The following is an 11392-nucleotide window of genomic DNA, read 5'->3' as shown; positions in this document are numbered from 1 at the left end:
TCCATTTTTTCTTTTTTTTTAAAATAAACCAGTACTACTACTAGAAAAGCTAACGCATACTGCAAGGAAGATGAGGAACAGTCGAGTAAAGAAAAGTCTCGCCGCGCTCCTTGTCCCTGAGAGCGGAAGAGCTATGGGCGCCCCGAGAACGCGGAAAAATGTATGCCGCATGGGTAGGGCAACATGGACAGAGGGGGGCGTATGTAAGAAGAATGCAAGCAACCCGCACATTGAAAACGCCGAAGCCTGTCGCCCCGCATGCGGGCAGCGTTACCGTGGAGCACTGCTGGGAAACATGTTGGGTGACGTTCCCTCAGTCAGAGGAGAAAAAGAAAAGAGGGCAAGCGCGGCTCCCTGCCGAACAGAAGACGCGAAGCACTGTTTCTTTTTTTTTTTACATTTTAAACTTTTCCCTTCGCTCTTTAGGTCACGTGTCTGTCTATTTGGATTGGCTATTTGCACTCCTAAAGTCGAAGAAGAAGCCGCTGTTGCCGCTGATTCTAGCCGTAGCCACCGTAGTCCGTAGCTGTCTAGCTGTTTACAACGCTTTTTGAATTCGGTTGTGCGATTACTTCGTCGTGCACGCTTCATGGCTGCGTGCCGCTGCAGTGAGCGACAGCGACACCTTCGCGAAAGGGTCAACGTCTGAAAGAAACAGCGCACGCCAGATCTTCGCGGCGAGCTCATCGTACGGATTCTTTGCGCCAAATTTCAACCGTACATGTAAGTGACCTTTTCGTTTGGTCTTACGTGGTTTTCACCTACCATCAAATTATGGTGTATTGAATAACGATGTTTTATCATTGATTGTGTGCGCGAGCCGGTACTTGTTGCTGTTTTTTTTTTTTTTTTGAACTGACTCCGTAGGGGCCGGAGGGAGCCGATTCGTGTACAACGCACGATCATTCTCAATGCTTTCTTTCGCTGCAGGCTCTGACCCTTCGGATCCTCCGCGCAAGAATATTGCCTGTCGTCTCTTCAACGCAACGTGTTTGTCCCTCCTGACGACCATTCAGGATGAGGTATGTCTAAAGCAGTCTCCGTTCATAAAAGGGCGAGTAAATTAGCGTGCACGCTTCTGTGGCACGACGTACTGCGCGAAGTGCTCATATCTACCGCAGCACTGTATCTGATTCTCATTGGACAGTAAACCTGTTATAATTTTAGCGCTACAAGAAGACTCCACCTGCCAGGTCGCTTTTTTTTTTCTTCTCTCGTGTGTAAATGGACGGCGTAATTTTTTTTTTTTTACTGTTGAGCAGAAAGCAAACGATAAAACAGTAAACGTGGAACGTTGATAGTCAAGAAATTCGCAGCTCATTTGTGTTGTGCGTTTCCTGGCGTGCGGCCTTTTTCGCACACACCTTGCAATATTCTTTGCTAACCCAGAGGGTGACTTATCATGCCAGCAGTTTTACTGTATTCGAATGGAAGGTGCGTGTACGAATGGTGCTAATAACTTATCCTTCAGTCAGGCTGAGGACTAATGGTGAAAAGTGGTCTTTTTTAGTTTTTTTTGCAAGTGAAAAGGGCTGGGCTAGTTGGTGACCAAACATTTGACCACAAAAGCATACAGTGTGTCACCTCTTTTTGTGCTCTTGTATTCTCTTAAGTTCAGTTCAGCACGCAATCCTTGTGTGAGATTGTAGACTTTGTAGTGTAGTTTCTAAGCTTTTTCTGTTATGAATATTTTGAACCTCGTACGCAGTAACAATATAGTTCTTTCTTTCTTCTACACTTGCTGTTGTTAGACAATAAGTTAATTATGTCAGGCACTTAGTGACAATTCACTGGTATGCAGCGATTGTAGTGTAAGAAGTTTGTCTATGCTTACTGTGCGAGCAGCTGTCCAGTATAAACTAGTGCACTGCGTCAGTTACGTCTCTTATAAATACGTGACAAGTGCTGTTCTGGATAAAATTTTGATTGAAATGTTGTGGTTTCTCACTGTCAAAATATTCCTGCTGTTTCTTGAGCATGTGCGCTGCCATTATGTGGTTTAATTATTATACAAGTTATGACCAACCGTTAGACTAATGCCATCAATGGTGTTTCTCTTGCAGTGCTCCTGGCAGCAGGAGGGATGCAAAGGCACACAAGCACTGTTGCTCCTGGCACTGAAGTTCAGCCTGGCTTCTTCAAAACCGCACAAGTAGTCAAGACTAGATTTGTGTGGTATGTATTTTATTATGTAATTATGACATTGCAGCAAGCTCATCATTGCTTGATGTCCATCAGTGAACATAGTATACTATTTTGTGCAGCTACAGCCATTCTATTAGACAGATTTTGGAACCATTGGCTGTTTTGGAGGATTTAGTAGTGAAGGAATTTTTGAATATTGGATTGAATAATTGTGATCTTTTTTGTTGTGTGAAGTATCAATGCAGTTTTTTTTTTTTTGAAAAAGTAGGCTGGACTTCAGCAAAGGTTCCATATTGAATTAGTTGAGGGGCGCTGCCTGCAATTCATGTGCAGGAAAAGTCAGAAAAAAATCATGCACAGAATCCTTGGCAGGCTGGCATGCTACTAAACAGATATGACTAGCACTGTTTTTGCATGTAAAGCTAAATTTGATGTGCAGCTATGCGAGACTGTTTGTCTCCTTTGCACTGTGAACACTTCCTTCTTCAGCAGGAAGGTGATGTTCACTGATGTGAATAATTTCCATAGCTGATGTGAACCCATATTATTTTTGCATTTTCACAATGGAGTGAACTTAAAAATTAATTAAGCTCAGGTGGCCTGCATGTGACAGCAGATATGGAAGGTAACTGTTCTAATAGCCATTCTCTCATGCTGTCTGTCAATATTTACAGTTTAATCATGCTAAGCATCTGAAAAAATGTTACATAATATGAGGTTGCATTCTACTGTTCCGGCAAAATGTAATTCATGAGAATTACTGCTGCTGCATATTCTGCAAGCATTGGATAAAGCAGCACTATGTATATAAAAAGTCGAGGTGTAGAATTTGTTCGAGCAAAAATAGTGCTTTAGAAGGAGATTATTTTATGCTGCCTCTGTAATTAATGTAGTGTTTCAGTAAAAGCTGGTTGAGTAAGCAAAGCTTTTTGCACAGGCATAATGTAGAGAAACGTAGTGTAAAACCATGCAGCTATGAACCTGAACTAAAGCTACATTTATTATAATAATCCCTATAATTTTGTGTGTACGACGTCATCTGATTACCACATGAGTGGAGACGACTCTTTAGCTGTGTAAGCTGGCCTGGCAATTACTTCAGTTTTAGCCAGAAACATTTCCTTGTTTACCAGGAGTGGTACCCTAAAATACAAACAGATACAAATGCCTTTATTTCAACATTAGGTGATGTTAGGAGGTGCACCCAAAAAGCCTTATACCCCTGAGTAAAGCTTAAATTTGGGCGAGTTGGTAAGCCCCTGTCACCCCTCTCACATACCCCTTATATACCCCTGTTATATCCCTGTCACATGGGCACCGCAAAGGCCTTTGAGATTCAGGTCCTTATATCCAAAGGCGTAAGGAGTGCAGCTGCACGGCACAAATGTTGCGCCTTTGCCGCTAAGGGCCTTGGAGGCTCAGGCGCCCGTCAGAGACTTTTGGAGCCCAAAGGCGCGGCCTTCGAGAACCTGTGATCACAGTGCAACAAATTGTCAAAAAGTAAAAGCAGTAAAAAAATAGATACAGCCAACAATGTTTGAAAACATGTTTTATTTAAATACGAAAGGTGTATCTGGCATTGCTTTTACTACGGGTGTTTATATTTTATGCCCAGATTTTAAGGCAGTGAAAGTGTTGCAGCAACACCGAGTGCCCCTGGTGGCCAAGGCAGTACACAAAACCTGCTGCTGCTGATGAGAGTAGCTGCTGCAGTTCTTTTAAGGAAGCAGTTAGAATGAAAAAAAATTGTGCGAGCTCAACGAATGAACAGAATACACTTTAATTTTAAAACACTCACTTCAGCCGGCTCAAGCACAGCAGCAGGTGCTAAGCCTGAACGACAGTTAAACCTTTGGGCTGCACCGTGTAGCTGCGTCGCTGCTCTTTTAAGCTTTTGCTCCTTTTAGGAATGCCGTTTGAAAGGGGTATTAGATTGGCTTGACAAAGGAGTGCGTCCTCTTCCTTATTATAATTTATAGTGCATGGGCTTTTGTCATGTCCAAGCCTTTTTCCAGGAATTTAAACTGTTTCAAAAGGCAGCGACAATGGGATGCACCCAGAAAAGCCATGGCAGGCACAAGCCTCCTGTTGTTTACTAATAGGAAATGAATTCGCAGGTAATGTATGCAGGGAAAGCAGAACATACTGATAATTACAGCTGGCAATACCACTGACACTTAGCTAATCACCTACACTTCCCTTTTTATTCACATCATGGGCTACAAAACATATATCGGATGTAAGGCCGCTGTGGCTAGCGCCGGGCGCTTTCGGCTCGCTTGGCACCGAAAGGGAAAGTGTGGAACTCCTTGGAAGGCTCTCGTGTGCACGCGCGCTCCTGATTGCATTCTAGCGCGCGGACAGGTCCTCCTCTCTCGTGACCTTGACCTAGCGGCGCGCGGCTGGGCGATTCTAGAAGCCGCGACAGCGTCCCAAAGGTGGGCGGAGAGGGGAGCAACAGTGTCAGTGCCGTGGCGCCTACTTCCTCTCCCAGTGCCCTCGCTCATCTCTTGAACATTCGGACGACGCTATAAGAGTGCGCGCTGCATGTTTTCATTCGGTTTTTCCGTTGGGCGTCGAACGAGTGAAGTGGCAAGCTCCGGCTTCGATAAACCGTGAGAAGAGAGCTTGGGGCTTATGTGTTTGTAGTGTCAAGCATGCTGCTTCAGTTTTATTCCCTGTGTGTGTGCCTGTCCTGTGTTTAAACCTGCCTCGTCTTCCGTGTGCCCATCGTCTGCACTTCGTGCTACACGTCACCCGCCAAATCATCTGCATCTCGGGGAAGAGAGGTGTAGGATAAGAACCTTTGAAAACCTTACTGGCGCAGTCGACAAGGATTTGGCAACCACCGGCACTCCGCAAGAGCCAGCCCGTATCGTGAGCCAGGCGCAACGTCTTCCTGCGCTCATCTAGACCACCGGTCATTCAACGAGGGAGCGGAGTCTTGGACGTGTGCAGGGGACCTAGGGACCACAACCGGCAGCGGTCCGAGTCACCGATGTCAAGTAGTGGCCCCTACAGAGAGGAGCGAATCGGCGGGGAGGAGCTACGGTTGCTTAGGTGAGCGGGATTTCTTTCGTCCGTTGGCGTGTGTAGCTCAGGCATTAGAGCTGGGAGGTGCGTAGTGTTGGCTGGCGAAGAGTGGGTAAGAACAAAGCAGGGGGAAGTAGTCAGATTGACATTCCAGGGACAGACACTACTCAGATTGACACTCCAGGGACAGGCTCTAGTCAGATTGACGCTCCAGGGACAGGCGCGAAAGAAAGACGCCACATTCACAATGAACCAATCGCAGCTCGAGTACGAACTCGAGGCCGCGGCACTCGAGGCCGCAGTGCTCAGCGAGCTAAAGCTAACCCCGTCACAATACTTCAAGTGTTCGAGAAGGCATGTAAGGGGAAGGTTGAGACTTGGATGCAGTTTGCCTCCCGTACGTGTACCTACTTTGATTATTACCTCCGAGCCAGAAAGGCGGAAACAAAAGAAGAAATAGTTTCTCTAATGATAGCAGACCGCATAAAATGCGGCTTTAGCGCTGAAGGATTAGAGTATATCTGTCTGCGCGAGGGCGAAAAGTGGCTTACACCTAAGTAGCTGGCGTGCGATCTCGACACGTTCGAGGATGCTAAGGGCAAAGGAAGAGCGGTGCGGCCAATTTCGACAGCGCCTGAGAGCCCCAAGGAGAGCGAAGTAAGCACCAGAAAGCGGACGGGCTGCTTCGCATGTCGCAAAGAGGGGCATATCGCTAGAAATTTTCTGGCCTCTGGGCAGATCGCCAATCGCAAGAAGGACAACGTCACCGCAAAGGGGGCGCGAACCAACAGGGTGGCAGTAGCAACGGAGGAAAGCAGAGGGGCTTGTGAGATTGTTCAAGGTGACGACGCGTTGGTCGCCGAGATAAAAACACAAGCAGAGAATGACTGCGTGCGGACCTCTAAGTTACAAGAAGTCGAGATAGAATGCGTCGGTGTGACCACCAACGCCGTCGTCGACACGGGCGCGGAGATTACTGTGGTTAGGGAAGACATTGTGCCGAGTGAATATCGCAAGCCTGCAGGCAGGATCAAACTTGAGACGTCAGAGACTAACTGTGGAGACCCCCCAGAGAGCACACGTTGTGTGCGCCCTTACCAACGAGCTCTCGAAAGACCTGAATTGCTGGATCACGCGAGAGGACTGGGAGCTAATACAGCAACTGGACCACGGCAGTGAGACACGGGCCGTAAACCAGCTCACTGCGACTGTGCCTACAAACAATATTCAGGAGACTACGTGCCGTGAGCACTCTGAGGCGACAGCATGTGAGGAAAGCCCCGATATGACCCCCGATACGGTGATCGAACAAGACGCCGATGCACGCGATGCGGCGAGTCAACGTGTAAAATTACGCGAGGCTCAAATTGGCGACGACAGCTTGACAAAAGTGTGGGCCGATGCCAAAGAAGGGAAGGGGGAATGTTTGTGTCTGACGGGCTACTCTTCCATCAGGACAAAATCATAGGCACAAAGGTGAAGCAGCTTGTTTCGCCAGCTGAAAGGCGGAAGGATGTACTGACGCTGGCACGCGACTCACTGTGGGGAGGCCACTTGGGCCCGAAGAAGACCAAAGCCAGAATAAAATACAGCTTCTTCTGGCCTGGACTAGAAGCAGACGTGGCCGAGCATTGTAAAACGTGTCACACGTGTCAGATTCGGTCGGATAGATTCCAAACTGACAGAATCCTTATTACACCGCTCACCAGACCTCCAGACCTGAACACCCCTTCCAGATCGTAAATGTCGACATGGTTGAACCTCTTGAGGTACCGTTGCCCCGAGGACACAAGTATGCCCTTTGCTTTGTCGACCTCTGTACCTGCTGGCCAGAAGTTGTGTGCTTGCGATCGTTACCAGCGAAGGCAAAATGCAGTGCCATGCTAGAGATCTTTAGCCGTACCGGAAGTGATATGTTCGGACCAAGGGACAAACTTCAAATCACAAGTGACGCAGGAAGTGGTGTCTAGGCTAGGCTGTTCACCTCGATTTTTCATGCCAGAGCATCCCGAGAGCAATGGCACGGTGGAGAGATGGAACCGCATATTAAAAAATATGCTGTACCACGTCATACAAAAACCTAAGAAACGGAGCTAGGTTGGTCCCTTATGTTCTTTGGGCATATAGAGAAGTCCCCCACGAAACAACGGGTGTCGCACCATTCAGGTTGCTTTACAGTAGAAACCCGACAGGACTGCTCGCGATTCTACTAGGAACCTGGACAGGTGAAGTGCCATTCCTGGGGACCTTACGGGAGGAACCAGCGCGATATCTGAAGCAGTTACGCGAACAACTCGAGATCGCTGCGGACGAGGCCGGGCTCACAGCAAGCGCGCGGCAGGGTAGCTACGCGCAGTCTTACAACCGGGCGACACGGCAGAAAACGTTTGATGTCGGGGACCGTGTACTGCTCTTCGACACCGATCGTGACACAAAACTAGCGCCAACGTGGCGGGGCTCCTTTACAGTTATTGCGCGCGAAAGGGAGCATTCTTAGCGGATCGACATTGGAGGGCGTACAAGCTCCACTGTACATGCAAATCGCCACCGACCGTACTAAACTAGAACCGGGCACATGGGTGTCGTTCTTGATGAAGACGCAGAGTTCAGGGAAGTAGAATACACACGCCGCATACCACATGGTAAAAGTATTGCTGCGCTGACTCAGGAAAAACTAGCTCACTTAAGTGAGAAGCAGTGCGCTGATGTAGGGACTGTCTTCGCGAAATACTGGGACCTGTTTCACGAGATGCCGGGTATTGCAAAGGTCGGAAAGCATCGCATCGGGCTAGAAGATGGGCACCAACCTAAATGGTCATTCCTGTATAGAGTCCCAGAGCTTCTAAAGACCGAAGTCAGTCGACAAGTAAACAAACTCTCGGAAATGGGACTGATTTACCCAATCGAGATCAAGTACGCACACCCCGTCGTATGCGTCGGGAAGAAAGACTGTTCAGTGCGCCTCTGCATAGATATCGCACTTTGAATGCGGCTACATGCGCCGATGCATTTCCTATGGCACACCCACAAGAGCTTCTACTGAAAGTCTGACATGCTAAGTTCATCACGCTAGTAGACTTACGTCGTGGGTACTGGCAAGTACCTATGGCCCCAGAGAGTCGGCATATGACTGCTTTTGCCACGCATGACGGTCAATATGCCTGGCGCGTCATGCCATTCGGCTTGAAGAATGCGGCGGCATCGTTTCAAAAGATCATGAACACAGTGCTGGCAAAAGACCAAGATTATGCCTTGGCATACCTAGACGATATAGCCATATTCTCCGCGACATGGCATGACCATTTGAAACAGCTAGATGCAGTTCTCCGCCTACGTAAGGCAGGGTTTCGGGTGAATGCGGAGAAATGCCAAATTGCGTGAAGTCACATTATATACCTCAACCAAGTTGTAGGTGGTGGAACGCATTCGCCGGGCCCAGAAAAGTTAGCGGCGATTAGAGATATCATGCCACCAACCACCAAAAAACAGCTTCGCAGTCTCCTTGGGCTCTGCAGCTACTGCCGCGAGTACGTAAAGAACTACGCAGAGGTAGCAGCGCCGTTAACAGCCTTGACGAAGCGAGGGGTACCCAACTTGAATCCATGGTCGGCCAAGGCACTGCGGGCACTGGAATGGCTGAAAAATTCACTTTGCCATGCGATGTCTCTGAGCACGCCAGACTTAGAACAGCCGTTCTGGCTTTTTACAGATGCCTCCAAAATTACAGCTGATGCTTGTCTCGCGCAAATGGGGAAAGATGGCCGGGAGAAGCCTATCGCATTTGCCAGCCACCGCTTCACCCCAACTCAGGCACGTTAGTCCACAATAGAACGAGAAGCATTTGCAATTATTTGGTCACTGGAAAAATTCGAGCACTGGGTATTCGAAGAACAGGTTCGCATAGTGTCGGACCATAACCCTCTTTCCCATCTTACCACGAGTACGGCATATGGCGCCAAACTCGCCAGGTGGGCGCTTGCATTGCAGCGGTATAATGTCACAGTCAGCAACAGAAAAGGGTCGTCTAATGGAAACGCCGACGCGTTTTCCCAGCTCCCGAATTCTACTTGGCAAGATTAGTCTATTATGTAAGCCTGAGTCACGCACGCTGGTGGGCGTCAACGTTCCCGCTCACCTGTATGGATATGTTTGCCATTGTGTGCGTGGATGATTTGCGAACCGCCCAAAGACATTGTTCGTCACACTGTGAAAACTGCTAGATATTGGACTTGCCGCAAAAGCAGTGCACGTTGGAAATCGACAGTACATTAGAACTGTGCATGTGAACTTCAGATGTTCAGCCGACGAGTCGCGGCCTTGAGTTTGTGTTCAGATTGGCCGGACAAAAAAGCCCAGCAATCTTCTTATGGTGGGGCATGTAAGGCCGCTGCGGCTAGCGCCGGGCGCTCTCGGCGCGCCCGCTGCCGAAAGAGAAAGTGTGGAACTCTCTGGAAGGCTTTCGTGTGCACGCGCGCTCCCGATTGCTTTCCAGCGCACGGGCCAGGTCCTCCTCTCTCGCGACCATGACTTTGCGGTGCGCGGCTGAGCGATTCTAGAAGCCGCGAGCAGCGTCCCAAAGGTGGGCGGAGAGGGGAACAACAGTGTCAGTTCCGCGGCACCTACTTCCTCTCCCAATGCCCTCGCTCGTCTCTCGAACATTCGGATGACGCTATAAGAGTGCACGCTGCATATTTTCATTCGTTTTTTGCGTTGGGCTTCGAACGAGCGAAGTGGCAAGCCGCGGTTTCAATAAGCTGTGAGAAAAGAGCTTGGAGCTCATGTGTTTGTAGGGTCAAGCGTGCTGCTTCAGTTTTATTCTGTGTGTGTGTGCCTGTCCTGTGTTTAAACGTTTGATAAAGTTGAACTTCCTTGTACCTGCCTCGTCTTCCGTGTGCCCATCGTCTGCACTTTGTGCTACACGTCATCCGCCAAATCAACTGCACCTCGGGGAAGACAGGTGTAGGATAAGAACCTTTGAAAACCTTACTGTGGCATCAGAGACCAGAACCATAGTGTTACCAGGGGCTGCATAAAACCTTAGCCACTGAATAAATCAGACCACTGGGAAGACCAGGGGCTGCATAAAACCTTAGCCACTCAATAAATCAGACCACTGGGAAGGCATATTCTGAAAGCAGAAATGAAAATTCATAGATGATGGAATGGAAAAGCAGCAAACAAGTAGAAGTGCAGGTGAGGGATAAGACTTATTTAACAATGAAAGTAAATGAAAATAATATGGAGAACTAAATGCATGAGAATGGAAAGAAGGATTTGTTCACTTGCATTTTATTTTCAAACCTTTTACTAGTTTCCATTTCAAACGTCTTTTTCTTGACACGACCCTCCCAGTAGTCCGGCATCGGGGATGCCTACAGTTTGACCCTAGAGCTGGGAACAATATTCTGGATTTTTGTGATTTCTTAGTGGTTTTTTGTTTTGTTGGCCACAGCATGAATTTTTTTCTTGACAAGCCAGTGTGCTTGCGATTATGTGAGCATATGCGAGCAATTAAGTATTTGTTATTTGGGACGTCTTTTTGTTTTTTCTGCATATATTTTCTGATCTTGGTTCTCATTAATAAACAGTTAGAAGCCTGCACTTGTGGCATTGTTTTCATGCATCACCCTTTATTCCTGCCTTTTGTGCAGTTTACATTTTTAGACATGAACTAAGCCCGTGGCCACGTCGTACTAAGCTTTGTAGTTGGAAAGTTTATTACATGTTTTCTTCTCTGTGCAGGTCAATTACATGGCGCGTACTGCCCCCACCTGTATGGAGAAGACTGCCGGGGCCATTGCTGTAATATGGTGTAGCATGTGGAAAAATAAACACGACGGTATATTTCTGTCTGATTGTTTGATAAATCCTCTGTGTGCATTCTGCAGTAGTACCTGCACCTGAACACGAGATGACACAGCTTACCTCAGATGTAAGATTTGTCTCAAGATTTCAACACTGCCTGCACTTCCAGAAAGACTACGGCTTGCACCCTATGGGTCAGCTTTAGTCCTGCATTCAGTGGGCAGGTTTACGCTACAGAAGGGTAACAGGGCTCTTGTGTGGACAGTATATATATATATATATATACCACCGGATAGTGCATAGATAGCCTCTGCAATTGGGCATTACCTTATACTCTTAAAAGGGTAACATTATCCACCTTGTGAGGGTATACGCTAGCACCACAGGGGCGCAAACTTCGCTCTGTTTT

General features: G+C 47.9%; 1 long non-coding RNA gene across 1 annotated transcript; it reads left to right on the top strand.

The window, feature by feature from the left end:
• The first annotated feature begins 478 nt into the window (after positions 1-478).
• LOC144113227 (uncharacterized) lies at positions 479-11030 on the top strand. The gene is made up of 5 exons (XR_013310713.1): positions 479-723; positions 931-1022; positions 2064-2175; positions 4973-5205; positions 10921-11030. It is a non-coding gene; the product is annotated as an uncharacterized LOC144113227 (long non-coding RNA).
• Positions 11031-11392: the final 362 nt, after the last annotated feature.

Source organism: Amblyomma americanum, chromosome 1 (genome assembly GCF_052857255.1).
Source record: "Amblyomma americanum isolate KBUSLIRL-KWMA chromosome 1, ASM5285725v1, whole genome shotgun sequence".
NCBI classification, from domain to species: domain Eukaryota; kingdom Metazoa; phylum Arthropoda; class Arachnida; order Ixodida; family Ixodidae; genus Amblyomma; species Amblyomma americanum.
This window is presented reverse-complemented; position numbering and strand designations above follow the sequence as displayed.